This window comes from Eretmochelys imbricata, chromosome 18 (genome assembly GCF_965152235.1).
Source record: "Eretmochelys imbricata isolate rEreImb1 chromosome 18, rEreImb1.hap1, whole genome shotgun sequence".
Classification (NCBI taxonomy): domain Eukaryota; kingdom Metazoa; phylum Chordata; order Testudines; family Cheloniidae; genus Eretmochelys; species Eretmochelys imbricata.
This window is the reverse complement of record NC_135589.1, coordinates 10,383,582-10,399,578: the sequence shown is the minus strand read 5'-3', so window position 1 is coordinate 10,399,578 and position 15,997 is coordinate 10,383,582.

The window sequence follows — 15,997 nt, the reverse complement described above, 5'->3', positions numbered from 1 at the left end:
TGTAAATTGTTGAAACATCCCATTTTGACCTTTTCTAACTAAAAATCTTTTCAGTTCAAAATAATTCTTTGCTTGAAATTTAAGCTATTTGTCATTTTTTTTAAAAAAATCAAAGATAAAAATCAAAACAAAACATTTCCAAAATACCTAAAGAAACCTTTCAATTGACCGACACCAACATTTTTCTTTGGACTTTTCCTCTGCAAAAATCTTTCAACATTTTGACTCTTTTTGTCCTGATTTGGGATGGGAAAATTTTTTGAAATCTCAAAATTTTTCTCAGGACAGGAAAAATGTTTCTCATCTTTAGTCTTGAGTGCCCAGTGAGTTTCTTAAAGTTAACATCTCAGACCAGGCTAGTGACCAGACCCTACTCACCTGACTCAAGTTCACTTGACTTTAGTGGGGCTACTTGCATGAGTAAAGTGATCAAGATTTACCCCCAAATCACTCTGAACTGGGATTTATTTTCTAGGGTAGGTGAATGAAACTAAGGTTACAGCAGTGGTTCTCCAACTTGTGTACTGGTGACCCCTTTCACATAGCAAGCCTCTGAGTACAACCCCCCTTATAAATTAAAAACACTTTTAAATATATTTAATACCATTATAAATACTGGAGGCAAAGCGGGGTTTGGGATTCAGGCTGAAGCTCGTGACTCCCCAAGTAATAACCTCCCGACCCCCTGAGGGGTCCCGACCCCCAGTTTGAGAACCCCTGGGTTACAGTGATCAATGTGCATAGAAAGGAGAGCATAAGCACCGAGCATTGAAAGCTACTGCTTTAAATTTAGCTGCTGTCTAAATTTCCGTAATAGCATCTCTGAGGTCAAAAATGGGGGGAAACAAGGCAATGGGAATGGTTGGACTAGGAATCTAAAAGCATTTTCAATAATCCTCTAGGACAATGAGCAGAAAAGAGATGGGGAAGAACGGTGGAAAGGAAAGGACGCATCTCATATTTCAGGGCATTTTTGTGTTTGTTCTGAGACAAAGCAGGGCGAATTCTATAACAACACAGCGAGGAGCTCCTGCCGTGCAACAGCAGAAGAGCGTTAGCACCTACATGCCCTGGCGATGCACACAGAAAGTGGGAGATGTGGGCAGGGGCCCAGCAGGCAGGTCGATGTGATTTTTCTAAACTAAAAGCTTCTGCAGTAATAGAGGAGAGCCCTAAAACAGTGCTTTGAGAGTTGTATCCAGCCTTCCATTAGCATTGAAAGTATTTTGACAGCCTTGGGAGTTCCACGCGCAGATCTGCAGCAGGATGTATTCCTAAAGCTGTAAGTACCTTGTAAGAAACGAGCATTTGAGAGGCTGTGAGTGCTTTGTCTTCTTGGAATTGTATATATGATCATCAGACAGAGGCCGTTCAGGCAGATTAAAATGAGATGCTCAGCAAGGCTTTGGGTGCTGTGATACGCTTCAGGGATTGCAGTATGAGCTTCACCGCCTACTTTAGAATGGTAATTTGTCTTCCTGAGATGTCTGCTTTGTTTTACAGTATCTTCAGGAGCAAAAGAGACATTAAAAAAAATTCGGAGTCTAGATTGAAGTGCAGTGACCCAAGCGGTCAAATGTAATGAACAAGGGGGACTCCAAGAAGGCATGATTGCTTTATGAAAAGCCAGGTGACTCAAGGCTTTGGGTGAATGAGAAACAATTCAGAGATTTGGGGTTCAAAGGAATTAAGGCAAAATTCTTTGCCTTATGAAAAAGTCTGACAGAATTGGACAGAAAATGATAACTTCTCTAGAGTGTTTTTTAACCACCCTGTAGAATTTAAGAGAGGATTTCATCCCTGCTATTGAATTCTGTTGGGTGTGTCATAACCCTCTAGGAAGTATCTCATTCTCAATTAATCTATGGGGTTGGGAATAATTTTTACAGAACCCTATTGATTTCATCTCTCGTAAATTCTATAACTCTTCCATAATAGTGTCTCAGAAGTTTAGTTTTGCTGATCATTTGCACTAGCTGAATCCAAAACATATTCTTCTCATTGCAATAACAAGGTAATATCTGCAGTGAGGACAGGTACATATGGTGGTATTCTGCTTAAAGAAGCAGTGTTGACCATCATCTTGACCATTAGCAGGTGGGTCTACATACTTGTTACAAGGCAGTGCTCTGCAGATGATGGAACATCAACCCAAACGTTGTGCAAGAGCCTTTATAATGTTGCTAATCATTCCCCTGATGTTGTTGTGTTCTTGTCGATGCTTGTGGTTCACTTGATTCAGCATATATATCTTGCTGTGTCTTTATAGTAATGGAATGAGCCCTAGCATTCTTGGAACCCAACCGTTGACCTTTTGGGGACCATAGCTGTATTTAGAGATGCCCTGCATTCAGACACTATCTAGACATCCTGAACTTTCTGCAACATGTTGTGGGTGGTCAAACAGATAAAAGCCGAAGCAAGATGATTGAACAACCCCAAGCTTTAGGGCCTACTGCATTAACGTTCTTTGTGCACTAATTAAGAAATTAGTACTAAGATGAGAAAAAGATGGAGGCAGAGATCTGGGGAACTTCTTGTAAAGAGTCCTGGTGAATTCTCTTTGCCTTGCAGTGTTTCAATAGCCCTCTGCAGCCCAATTGTTTCCTTACAATATTTGATTTTGAATGGCCCCCAGCAGCCATATTGTGTCTAGGTAATGTGATAGCTAGCTAAGATCATGGTTTCTCTCTCTTTAGGGTAGATAAGTGCTTGCTCATAAAAAAGTATAAACTATCCAGTTTTACAGGTGCACAGAGCTTTTAAAAGAAATGTTGGACTCATTTTCCAAATCCCTTTTTAATTAATTCATTTAGTTGTTGTTTATTGGTATTTTTGAAGTTTGACTTTCCTATGCCTTATTTAAAAAACACAGGGCCACGTGCTTTCTCTTGTTCCTCGGAGGGAATGTTGTCCAGTGATTAGAAATGGGATCATTCTGGAAGTCAGAACTCCTGGAGTCCATTTCTGGTTTTACTATTGACCAGTTGTTTGACTAGTTACTGAACCTCTCTGTGTCTGAGCTTGCCCATTGATAAAATGGGGATGATAATAGTGGAAGGATACCTTCTGTGGCTAAGGCACTGGACTTGAACTCAGGAGATGTAGATTCAGTTCTGGGCTTAGCCACAGGCTTCTGGTCTGACCTGGGGCAGGTATCTTGTATTGTCTGTGCCTCCATCCCACATCTGTAAAATGGGGATAATAAAACTTCATACCTCAAAGGAGAATTAGTTAATTCATACTGGTGAGGCACTCAGATACTTACAGGTGGGTTATGAGAGTCTTAGTTAGTGACTGTGAAACATTTGGGATCCTTGGGTGAAAGATGTGCTAGAGGGCCAGTTGTTTGTATAATTCCCTGTTTAAATTCATTTAACTTGTGCTGCTTTTTCTATCTACTTCATACTAAAGAGGTCATTGTTACTACATTGCTTCCATTGGTAGCCTTGGTTCTTCTCAGAATGGGCCTGGAGTTTCTATTCTATGGCATGCATTGATTTCAGTATATATAATCCATTGCCTTGTAATGCTTTATTAAACAGTAGAAGGGTCTGTTATGTTATCTTGCTCTGTCTCTTTCAGAATTGCCAGATGCCAACCCTTTTTTATTTTTTCCTTTGCTGCTGAGAAGATAAATTTGGTTTGACATAATTAACAGTTAATTTTTAAAAAATCAATTATTGTAGTGACTCAAAAGGAGATCCAAGTCAAATGATGTAAATAAACATGGGGTCTGTTTCACAGATTTATAGGTGGCAAACTGAAATGTCAAGGGGTCATGTATTCGTCTGTCAATTTTTAATGCAATTATACAAGATAATTGGGTAAACTAAGCTTTTACTGATGGCTGAAAAACACGTTAGCCTAATTTCATTTGCTTTGATAACTGTGCAGCATCACTGAAGATGGGCCCAAGCTGCAAAACTCTGATCTGAATCCAGATTTAGAACAAAATTCAGAGGAGCTCTGGTCTGGGCGGTTCTGATTCTGGACCCGTCTCTGCATGCCTCAGGCTCAGCTCTGAACCAAGACTGCGTCTTAGGTTTGTGTTGCTTTTCATTTTATCCAAACCGGCTTAAAGAATTGAAACGATGAGAACGATTATAAATATGAGCTGTGTGCGATTTCTTATTGCAACCCACAAATTATAGAAAGCCTTGAGGGGAAATAATTATATTGGCACTTACATAGCAATTTTCATCCTACTATCTCCATGTGCTCTACAAAGGTGGGTAATTATTTGTTTCCTCATCTTACAGATGGGAAAACTGAAGTCCAGAGAGGTTAAGTGACTTGCCCAAGATCACACAAGTCAACAGCAGAGTCAGAAACAGAAGCTAGGTTTTCTGATTCTGGACCGAGTCCTGTACTCTAGATCCCTAGACAATACTGTTCCCTGGAAATGGACACATATTCTATGAAAGATTATCAAAGTCATGTGGATGACTTGGAAAGGGCCATAAGGAGTGGGAAAGAGAAATTGGGCCACTAATTTGGATTGCTGTCTTTCTCTAGTCCCACAGTCAGCTAGCTATGAAAGGGTACACCTGACTGGTCTATGAGAGGGGATACCAACTCAGCACTGGACTTCAAGGCTACTACTGTTTGCTTGCTTTGTATTTTTCGTCTGAGTGACTTGTAAATGGGTAATCTCTTCAGAGTTGTATGCAATTTTAACCTGTTAGTATAACAGTTTCAAGATCTGACTGAAGACAATTAAAGAGTTGGAATCAAGTTAAAGTTAGCCCCAAATTTAAGTCTTGTTTAAGAACCGCCCACTTTTATAAAATCTAAAGCAAATGCTATCCTAATGTTTCTCCCTTTATGGAATGGAAATAGTGATTTCTTAACAATAAAACTCACTCCCTACAGTATTTGGAGCCTAGAAGTCACACCCCTGTGCTTGGGCATAAGCATTTGAACGTGAAATTGAGCAGAAACTGATTAGTGTGGTTTTGTTGTCCATTAGCCCAGCTAGGGCTAGGAGGAAAATACAAATAAACAATATAATAGTGGGGAGAAATAATTTTTCAAAATGATTTCAGTTTTAATAATTTAAGGCAATTGTTTTCAATCTTTTCTACACTGGGGACCTCCTTTCCTATACCAGGGTCCCTGGCCCCATTTAGCCTGGATAAGCCAGGTACCCTCTCCCATCTGGAAACACGAGGAACCTGGAACAGTTCTTACCTGCAGGTTCTAATCTGGGTAACCTAGGTAAGGGAAGTTGTTTGGTAAAGTAACTTTTAAATTAAGCATCCATTTGGTTGTATGTATATGCTATATACAGTCGTGCTTATGTATTCCTTGATATGATTTTAAATATCTAGCATATTTCAAGTGCAGAACCATTTAAGAATTGGGATGATCTATATAAGGAGAAATTAAAAATTAAACCTCTAAGAGCTGGTAAAATTCCCACAAAATTTCAAATGCACTTTAGCATGCAAAACAGAATATTAAATGATGTATTGGTGATTGATCCACAATTAAAAAGAGCAAAGATATTTGATTTCCACCTTTAAAGGTTTTTATTGACTATATATAGTCTCATACTTTTACTCAACTGGCTTTATACTGAGAGGACTACTTCCATGTGATATTAAGGAAAAAGTCAGAGAAGTCTCTCCTTGATAAAAAACATGAAGTAGATTCTCTCCAGTCAATGGGATTGTTCACTGAGCTGTAGGACACTCAGCATCTGCGGAAGGGTGCATATGGCAAAAACAGATATGGGTGGGGAAGGGTAATTGGGGAGCAGGGCCCTTGAACTGATGTAGATCCCGAATTCAACAAAGCATTTAAGGGCATGCTTAAGTTTAAGCATGTGTTCATCCCGAAACAGCAAGGAACTTAAGCACGTGCTTAAATATTCTGCTGAATAAGAAGCCTTAAACTATTGAAGAGCGAAGGAACAGTACCCTATTCCTTGTGTGTGTCAGGGCATGTTGAAGCCCAGATAGCTGGGCCTAGTGTGGTTGACTACAAAACATAATCTGCACTACTCAGCCCCCTAGATGGGTGTGATGACAATACCTAACATATCTGCAAACACCTCCATACTGAGCCCTGCATACTGTCTGCTTTCAGTTACCTGAAATTTAGTCGCACCAGGCAGCTTCTAACATCAGAATTATGTTTACCCCAGCAGCCAATCTGTTTCATTGTAACAGGTTTCAGAGTAACAGCTGTGTTAGTCTGTATTCGCAAAAAGAAAAGGAGGACTTGTGGCACCTTAGAGGAGACTAAGTGCCCCAAGTACTCCTTTTCTTTTTGTTTCATTGTAGTGACATTAACATATTTTAACATTGTGACTGAGAACAGAAAAGAACCATTTTCCACTGCTGTGGTTTCTGGATCAATCTAAAAAGCTGCATGTATATTGTCTCACTGAGTTTGTTACTCCAATTTAAACACTAAGCAGGAGCAGCCACTGTTCTGTTTGAATTGAGGAGGAGGGGAGTGATCTATGAGTCTGAGCCTGAACGCCTTTGAAAATTAGCATGTAAGATCATTACTGCATTTTTCCTTTATGTTTAGATTGTAGGAAACTCTGAGGTAATGATGACGTTCACAGCACCAAGGCACACAGAGAATTTGTAGTTTTTAAGAGTGTGCTTAAAGGTGGGTTTTGTCCCGCATAAAACATTCCATTAAGCTGAAGATGAGGCAGACTGTTTCTTCATAAATACAACTGGGTCTTTTATGGCTATGGAGACTCCAATCTTGGGTAATAAAATGAACCAAAGGAACTGAATCAGGATCATAGCATTCTGATCAGAGCGAAGTGCCACCAGAAACGTAGCCGGCAGCAGGGTATCTCAGGACAGACAGAGACACAGATACCTGGCTCAGTAACAGCACTGATAAGTAATCATTAAAACACTGACATCAAGGGTACTTCACTACCTTAGCCTCTTTACCTCCTTCTGATAACAGATCTGCCCTTCTACTCCTCTGCGTCAAGTTGTGCCCAACTCATCTTGCCTGACTGCCACAACGCACCCTTCCCAGGGTCTGTGGCTCTGGGGCAGCCCCACCATGCCGACTGCCCTGGGGCCGGGGACTCCAGGGCTTCCAAACTTCTGGGCCAGCTGGCTCCCTGGGCTTGCTGCTCTGAAGCTAGACAGCTGAGCGAGCCAACTGGCCCAGGAGGCTGGGAGGCCTGGGGTCCCCAGCTTCAGGGCAGTCTGCATGGCAGAGCTGGCCCAGAGCTCCAGAGTCTGAAAGCCCCAGCTGCCCAACAGCCTGCCAGGAAACTAGGAAACTGTGATTGGACAAAAGTTCATTGAACCCAAAACAATTCCACCAAACAGTTCGGGTTTGAATTGGCATTTTCCTGACCAGCTTTAGGTCTGATCCCGACTCTCACTTGGAGGGGTCAAACTGATTTAGGCCCCGTTCTAGCAAGACACTGAAACATGTGCGTAATTTTAAGGATGTGAGTAGTTCTGTTGAAGTCCATGGGACTCACATGCTTGTTTGTATTGGGGCCCCAATCACTAGACATTAAACATGAGATAATCTTGGAAACAACTGACTCTATCCATTTGGGGCAGTCAAATATAATTAGCTGTTTCTCATTTCTCCCTGAGAGTGGAAAAACTTCTGGAAACTACCAAATCTGTAGGGCTCTCCACTAACAGCCTGAATGATGATATACAATGGTATGAAACCTAGAATTTGAAGCTGCTAGTTAATAAATCCTAGAAAGGCACTGTAACTTACAAATTAAAGGCCCTGATTTTCACAGCTATGCTTCAAGATCTAATTAAGGCTGGTGGTGCAGTTTGCAGTGTTTGGAGAGTGGCTGCCTTGTTTAATTTATCAGTGGGGTTTGCTTCCTTAATTAAAAAAAAGTAACTCCTGTAATTTTTCAAACAGAAAAACTCGAAGCTGGGAAAAGGACTCTCCTGCATTTTATTGGAGTTAGGAGGGGAACACAAGATAGACCTGAACTGTCCTGAGTATTGAACCACTCACAACCACTAGGCCATGTAAACAATGATAGTTTGTTTTTCACCTTCCTCCGCAGACTGGGGCACGAGTCACTTGCAGGTTTAAACTAGTGTAAATGGTGGATTCTCTGGAACTTGAAGTCCTTAAATCATGATTTGAGAACTTCAGTAACTCAGCCAGAGGTTAGGGGTCTATTACAGGAGTGGGTGGGTGAGGTTCTGTGGCCTGCAGTGTGCAGGAGGTCAGACTGGATGATCGTGATGGTCCCTTCTCACCTTAAAATATGAGAGTCTATAAGGATGTAGGGGGTCCAACCAAGATCTGAGCCCCACTGTGTTAGGTGCTGTACAAATTCATAATAAGAGACAGTCCCTGCCCTGAAGAGCTTTACAATCTAAATAGATAAAATGCAAGGTGGCAGAAAGGGAGTATTATCTCTGTTTTACAGCGGAGAACTGAGGCACAGAGAGATTAAGAGGGTTGCCCAAGGTCACACAGGAAAGCTGGGGAGTGACTGCTGTTCTCCTGAATGTCAACCCAGTGCCTTAACCACAAGACCATCCACCTTGTCTGTTTCAGCTTTCATAGCCTGAACCAGGTCTGTGCTATGTTAAAATGGTTTAGCTAGCGTGTTTTCCTAGCCTGTGAACAAAGAGCCTGAATAAAATGGCACTGGAAGCTTTGGCCATTGAATTTGAGGGGCTTTGTTCACTAGAATGAGAATAGTTGGCCACCATCATTAAGCTGGGGCAGCTTTAGAAAAAGATTCTTCTTCCATAATCTTGTTAAACAATAAACAAAGCTGTGAGCCTGAACATTTTGCCAGATTTTCATAGTTGCGATAGAAATGGCAGTCCTTTCTCAAAGAGACAGGATAATTGACGGGTTACTTTGCACCCTCTTGGTTAAAAGAGCATGGTCATAATGTATGAAGAGCAACAGAAAAGGTAAAGCTTGGAGTAACAGAGGGCAGTCTGGGGAGGGGTCCTAGTGGCACAAAGTCAGGTGTGGAATAATGCCATTGCAGAGTAAAATGTGATTATATTCAAAGGACTTAATGCGGTCATGTGAGGCTCAAAGGGGTCTTAGTGCCAGCTTACAGCTGTATCACCAGGCTGCTAGATCCCAAGGGAGGGAGTAAGAAGATCTGGGTTCTGGTCTCAGCTTTGGCATGGTTTCCTCTCTCTGACCTTATCCAAAAGTTATTTCACCTCCCTGCATGTCTATAAAATAGAGGTGATAATAATGACCTCCTTTGAAAAGTACTTTGCGATCTACTGACAAAAGGTGCTATATAAGAACTAGGAACTATCACCATCCTCTGTCTTGTTGTATAGCTGCTAAATGTTTATTATTTAAATGGCCTTTTTCTTTTATAATGGGCCAAAGTGAAACTCCAGATCCAAACATCCTAAACTCCATGTTTGAAATCCAGTTCTAAATGCTGAATGTAAATGATTATTTTTATTAGTTGAGAGGGAACAACTCCCTTCATCTTACTCTGTTTAGGGCTGCTTCCTGCTCTAGGAAGTGTGTAAAACTGAGTGTTGAGTTTTTTCCATAATCCTAAAACCCTTGATATCTCCACCCCCTCCCTGCTTCACTACAGCATCTGAAGGACAAAGGCAATACAAGTGTACACATATCTTTATCAGCAGCAGCTTGGGGGGGTTGCTTTCTACAGAGATAGAGTGAGTCAGCTGCAAGGCAAATTGCAGCCACCTGACTTAGAAGCAACTTTCCAGCCCAGTGTGGCGTCGATCCCAGAGCTGCCGTCCTCTGGCATTATTTCAAATCTAAGTGAATGCCTCAGGCTCGCTTTACAGAACAAGAGGATGGAGTTCTACCAGTGGAAACATCTCATGAGATCTTATTTAAATCAGGCTTTAAAATCCAGATTGTGGTGTGGCTGTCTCAGTTCAAATGGGCTAGGGCTAAAAGCGGGTCCAGTACCACCCCAAAAGCTGTGAGGCTCCTGCCGACAGAATCTTCCTTCCCAGCCCGTTGTCCCTTCTACACTGTAGCCAGCCATGTGTCATGCTGCTGCCTGCAACGCTGTCTCTGCTCTGCATCAAGCCCACTCTGACCGGGCAGCCTGGTTTCCAAAGATCCTGATCCTGCAGACAGTTGTGTGCATGCTTACCATTACTCATATAAGTGGCCCCATACAGTTCAATGACACGATTCCCTTGAGTTAAAGGTAAGCTCGGCATATCTGTGGGATGAAGGCTTTAACCTGCAACTTCATCTCATGGGCCTATGCTAATGTTCTTCAGCTGCAATACAGGCCAAGCAGGCTTGGGTCTCAATTCTTGTGTCTCATTCTCTAAGTCAAGTAATAATAAAAGTTCCAGGTGCCCAAGCAGGACATTGATGTTCCTTATTTATCCACAGAACAGACAAGATATATGCAAGCTTTGCCCACACCACTGTGCCTCTACCCTGACTGGCAGGGGCCAGCGGGGGCTTCAGTTTTTCCACTGTAGCTTATCTACTGAAATTGCCCAATAGGGTGCCAGTGAGTATGGGGGTCTGCCACACTGACATTCAGCTAGAGGGAAGAGCACTGGGACTGCAAAACCCATGTTGCATCTTTGAGATTGCAAACTCTTCAGTGCAGGGACAGTCTTCTTATGTGCTTGTACAGCGCCTAGCACAATGGGACCATGACTCTGAGTGGTGACAATGGGCACTGCCTCACAACACAAATAATTCTTAATAGCAATGCTAGCCACTGAAAAGCAATTAAATGCTAACAGCTTTGTCATTAACACCGTGAGCTGGATTTGAACCCGCAGCCTAAAGGTGAAAAAAAAAATGCTCGACACTGTCTTGAGCACACCCTGAGCAAACCCCATCAAGGGGGGAGGCTCTCAGAACCTGGCTCCAGCCTGAGTCCAAATGTCTACACTGTTCTTTTTAGTCCTGCACAGTGAGCCCAAGCCAGCAGACCCAGACTCTGAACCTTGCTGCCCTGGGGGTTTTGCTATGTAGCTATACCCAAAGACACTAATGTCAAAAGCTAGGAGGGGGATTCACCCAGCAGGCCATGACTACTATAATTCTCTGAGAGGTTCTGTATCAGCAACGGGCCAGAAATGGGATTAGCTGGGCAATCTGTACTTCATTCTTAGAGCAGAGCGGAAGAGCAGCAAGACGTTTCTGAGTTAAAAAGGGACAAAGACAAGGTCATCTCCTCCACTGGTGCAAATCAGCAGAGCTCCATTGAAGTGACACCAGCAGAGGATCTGTCTCACAATGTCTAGCAATGCCGCAGGGTCAGGAGGTGAGCCATCCTGCATGTCCCCATAGAGGAGTAAGAAGGTACACAGTATACTCTTACTTCCCTGGGCCGAGGATCTGTATCACAGGCAGCAGCATGGAGGGGAGCAGCCTCCTCATGAGACCACTGCTTCCCCTACACATGCTGCATGTAGGTGGGATGGGACAGGAAATAGGCGGAGCATTGGCTCCTTACCCCTGCGATGTGCTGGAAAGTGTATCCTGAGCCAGATATAGCGCTCATGTTGTGTATGTCCTCTCAAGAATAGGGGAATACCGGGAGACAGAGTTTCCTCAGGGGCTCGCCTGAGACTGGAATGAACTCGCGCAAGAACTAAGGACCATCACAAACCACCTCCCCTTAGCTCCAAGTCCAAGGTGTGTTTCTTTGACCTGCCTGCTCTAACATAGACATAACAATTAGCGCTTTGCCAGGTTTGCTCATCTATAGACACTTCTCCCCCTGCGGAGAGGATGAGAGAATAAATATGTAACAGATGTTAGTCACACTGCTCAGTGCATTACTGGAAGGCACTCAGATACAACTCTGATGAGCACATTCTAAGGACCCGGGCAGAGCAGAACAGAGAGGAGGCAGATTGTGACTGCCTGAGTCTCATTCTGTCTGTGTGCTCCTAGGGCAGATTGTAAAATGACATTCTTGCCTATGGTAAGATACTGAATCACCAAAGTTCTACTCTACAGCCCTTTAGTGGGGAAAATAATAAATCTAGCAACACATGTTTGTGGGCAAAGCAAGTCATTTGGGCCAAAGAATCAGGGGCAGATGATGAAATGGAATTCTTGGGTTTGTCTTGTTGTGTTTAGATTGTAAATTCTTTGGGACAGTATAGTCTGACCTATACACTTTATAGCACCAGGTCAATTTCCATCGCGATAGAAATGTTTTTATTATAATAATTTGTCTCTATTATATATCCCGGTGGGAAATGCTCTTTCTTCCACCTAAACATTACGTTTCTAAGTAGTGTTCAGGGTTTATCTCTGTGCTTGGGGTGTACATCAGTAAGGCTAAACTGTATTGAGTAAGCGCCTGCCCACTACTTTTAAGGATAAGGATTAGTAGCTTGTTTCTTTCCAGTTGGTAGTTACAGCTACTAATGATTTTTTAAAGTATCATTTAGTATCAAACTTAAGTATGAGCAAAGTTGAACGGAGGCAATCTGTAGATGCACTGCACAATGTTTCAAGATACAATGTTTTCTGAATCTAATTATTCAGAGCTCAAAATGCATTTTTATCCCACCAACCCCAAGTGCAAGTGTAAATTCATTTAAATTCAGTGCAAGTGTAAGGCGCCATCCTATTTGATAACTAGGATTGGTGAGCGGAGCTCAGAGAAGTAAGAAAAGGCCCCACCCTCTCAGGTGAGGAAGGGGCCACAGAGCCTAGTAATCCACAGATTGTGAGACAAAATTGAAAAAAACAGGGTCAGGGTACAGGGTCAGAACAAGGGATCCTGAACAGAAAACCCCATACAGACCCACTGCTCCAGCAAGGAGTCCAGGGTGTCAGAGGATGCCACCCATAGGAGCGCTGTACAGACAGCTGACCGAACAAGGGGAAAAGCCCCATAGCTGCAGAGTGAGAGCACCACACACATAGTCTGTCAGCGCAAAGCGTTCTGTCCACAAAGCAGGTACTGATGGGCAGCAGCAGTGTAAGATTCTCCATGCCGTGTGAAGTCTGGCCTGGAGAAATGGATAGTTCTGTTGTTCAGTGCCCCCTTCAATGGTTGATTGCTCTCTGGAGACCATTGCAGGATTGCCAGTTACTGAGTTTTTTGATTGTGGGGTTTGTGACATGCATGCTTAGGACTAGACAGCGACCACCAGCTCATTTCACACCAGCCACTCCACAGATTATAAAAGAACTGGGTGAAAAGTAGTTTTCCTATCCTGCAAATATTTTTGAGACTTTGATAAAATTTCCCTATCTCAAATCAGGACAAAATGTTAAAGTCCTGGAAGTTTTTATGCACCAACATTGCTTCATTTCAATAATTCCAAGAGATTTAGTTTGAACTGTAATTATTTTTACTATAAATTAATTTAGATTTTGAAATTGTTATTTTGAACTGCAAGTTCATTTCACTTTGAAAATGTCAAAAATGGCCATTTCAACAACCTCACAAAAAATTGACACAGGAAATCTGAAACGGACCCTTTCCTGTGAAAAGTTACGTTTCAACAAATCAGTTTTGATGAAAAAATGTTTTGTCAAAAATTCCTGACCAGCTCTAGATTATAATGATGTTCAGTCACAGAACTAAACTGGTGACCTGGAGCTAAAAGGCTTTATTTCCCATTACGGGTCCGCTGAGTCATTTCTCACATTAGCAGCTCAGCCAGCTGAGAGCAAGTAATAAGTACCATGGCTTTGGGAAAACTCATCCAAGTCAGTAGGGCTTAGCAAACCACCTAAATTCTGAGACTGGCAGGTATGCCAATTTCCTGCAATATTCTTGGAAGATCTTATTGTATTAAGTGTATGCATTATTGTGAGCCAGGACTGTATATAACATCTCTGGGGTAGGGGGAGATGTGACAGATGTGAGACTTGGGAGTTCAAAAGACTATATTGAAAATGTGCCAGACAAGGATGGACTTCTGGGACAATATATGTTACTGGAGTTCCTCGAGAATTCCTCATGAGAAGTTAACATAAATTCCCCAACTCCAGTTATGCAAAAATGTAGTTTTTTGAAGCTACACCATAGGGAGAGGGTCACTGCCTGGTGATTACCTGTTACAGGAGGCAAAGATCAAAGGTCCAAGTTATATAAAGAAATGGCTGATCTGCCCAGTCTTTGTTCTGGTTCTGGATCTAAGATGGATGAACCTGCAACCCTGGAGAAAACCCAGTTGTGAGTTTTTAAGCACTAAAAGCTATCAGAGCCTTGGTGATCTCTGGTAAGCATTCTAGCATGTGTAGAGGTTCTTTTATTGTTTTAATATGTTTTCTCTGTAATGCTTTTACCTTAAGAATAAAGGTGCTTGCTTTCCTCAGCTATGTGGTAACTTATAACTGTGGGCAATACACTGGTCACAGCCCTTGAAGACAAAGCAAAACACAGGTTCTGGCCTTTTAGGCAGACTAGCTTGCTGGGGATATCAGCAAGCCCTAAAATCTCCAGTCAGGAGGCAGTGAGTCACAGGTCTCCACCCAGGAAAGGTGACCACTGGGAGCCAGAAGTGTAAAGTGCGGGCCCTTGATGGACCCCGGAGGCAGAATATGGATGCAGGTGCCTGAACTGTGACAGATCATCTGACTTATACTTGCCAGTCCAAGAGTATGTCCACATGAGACTTTTTAAGAAAATAAGAATGGCCATATTGGGCCACACCAATGCTCCTTCTAGCCCAGTATCCTGTCTTCCAACAGTGGCCAGTGCCAGATGCTTCTGAGGGAATGAACAGAACAGGGCAATTATCAAGTGATCCATTCCCCCATCCCATACCAGCTTCTGGCAGTCAGAGATTTAGTGATACCCAGAGCATAAGGTTGCATCCCTGACCATCTTGACTAATAGCCATTGATTGACCTATCCTCCATGAACTTATCTAATTATTTTTGGAACCCAGTTATACTTTCAACCTTCACAACATTCCCTGGCAATGAGTTCCACAGGTTCACTGTGCAGTGTATGAAGAAGTACTTCCTTAGGCAGCAGCTTTAAAACAAACCTATTACTTTCAGTGGGTGACCCTTAGTTCTTGTGTTATGTAAAGGGGGAAATAACACTTTTTCTTCACACCAGTCATGATTTTATAGACCTCTATCACATCCCCCTTCAGTCGTTTCTTTTCTAAACTGAACAGTCCCAACCTTTTAAATCTCACCTCAGATGGAAGCTGTTCCAGACCCTAATCATTTTTGTTGCCCTTCTCTGCACCTTTTCCAATTCTACACTATCTTTTTTGAGATGTGGCGACCAGAACTGCACACAGCATTCAAGATGTGAGCATACCATGGATTTGTATAGTGGTATACTGATATTTTCTGTCTTATTGTCTATTCCTTACCTAATGTTCCTCACAATCTGTTCGTGCTTTTGACTGCCGCTGCCCGTTGAGCAGTTGTTTTCAGAGAACTATCCATGATGACTCCAAATTCTCATTCTTGAGTGGTAACCACTAATTTAGACCCCATTGTTTTGTATGTATAGTTGGGATTATGTTTTCCAGAGTGCATTATTTTGCATTTATCAACTTTTTACCTCGAGTAAAATCAATTTGCCAAATTTTGGGTAAATGAAAACACATTTGGCAAGTGTTCACATTAACCTAGACAAATGTGTTAACTACCTTGAATGAAATGGCAATCAATTAACTCCGTGTAAGAAGAGCCACCTATCTCGTTCTTAATCTCATGCTAAATCTGTCCTTGGTAAAACAACATTGCCTACCACTGCATTCACTAATCATCTTGGCATCACTCATTCTCAGCTGCACTGTAACAAACAGAGCCCTGCAAACGTCGCTGTGCCAAAAAGGTGCCAGTTTCAGATATTCATCTAAAAACTCATTTGAACAATGAACTGGGTGAGGAGCAATACTCGGAAGCAGTCTCCTCAGGCAGCATCTGTTCCTAAAGCTACAAGAAACTGATTCATTTCTCTGCCCTGTCCCGAGTGGAATGATATTTTTCTGGACAGATCATTGAGGGAGGCTTTAATTAGCACTCTGCCAGTTTTGCACACAAACTCGGTTGTGAGTGGTCTTGTAACGGA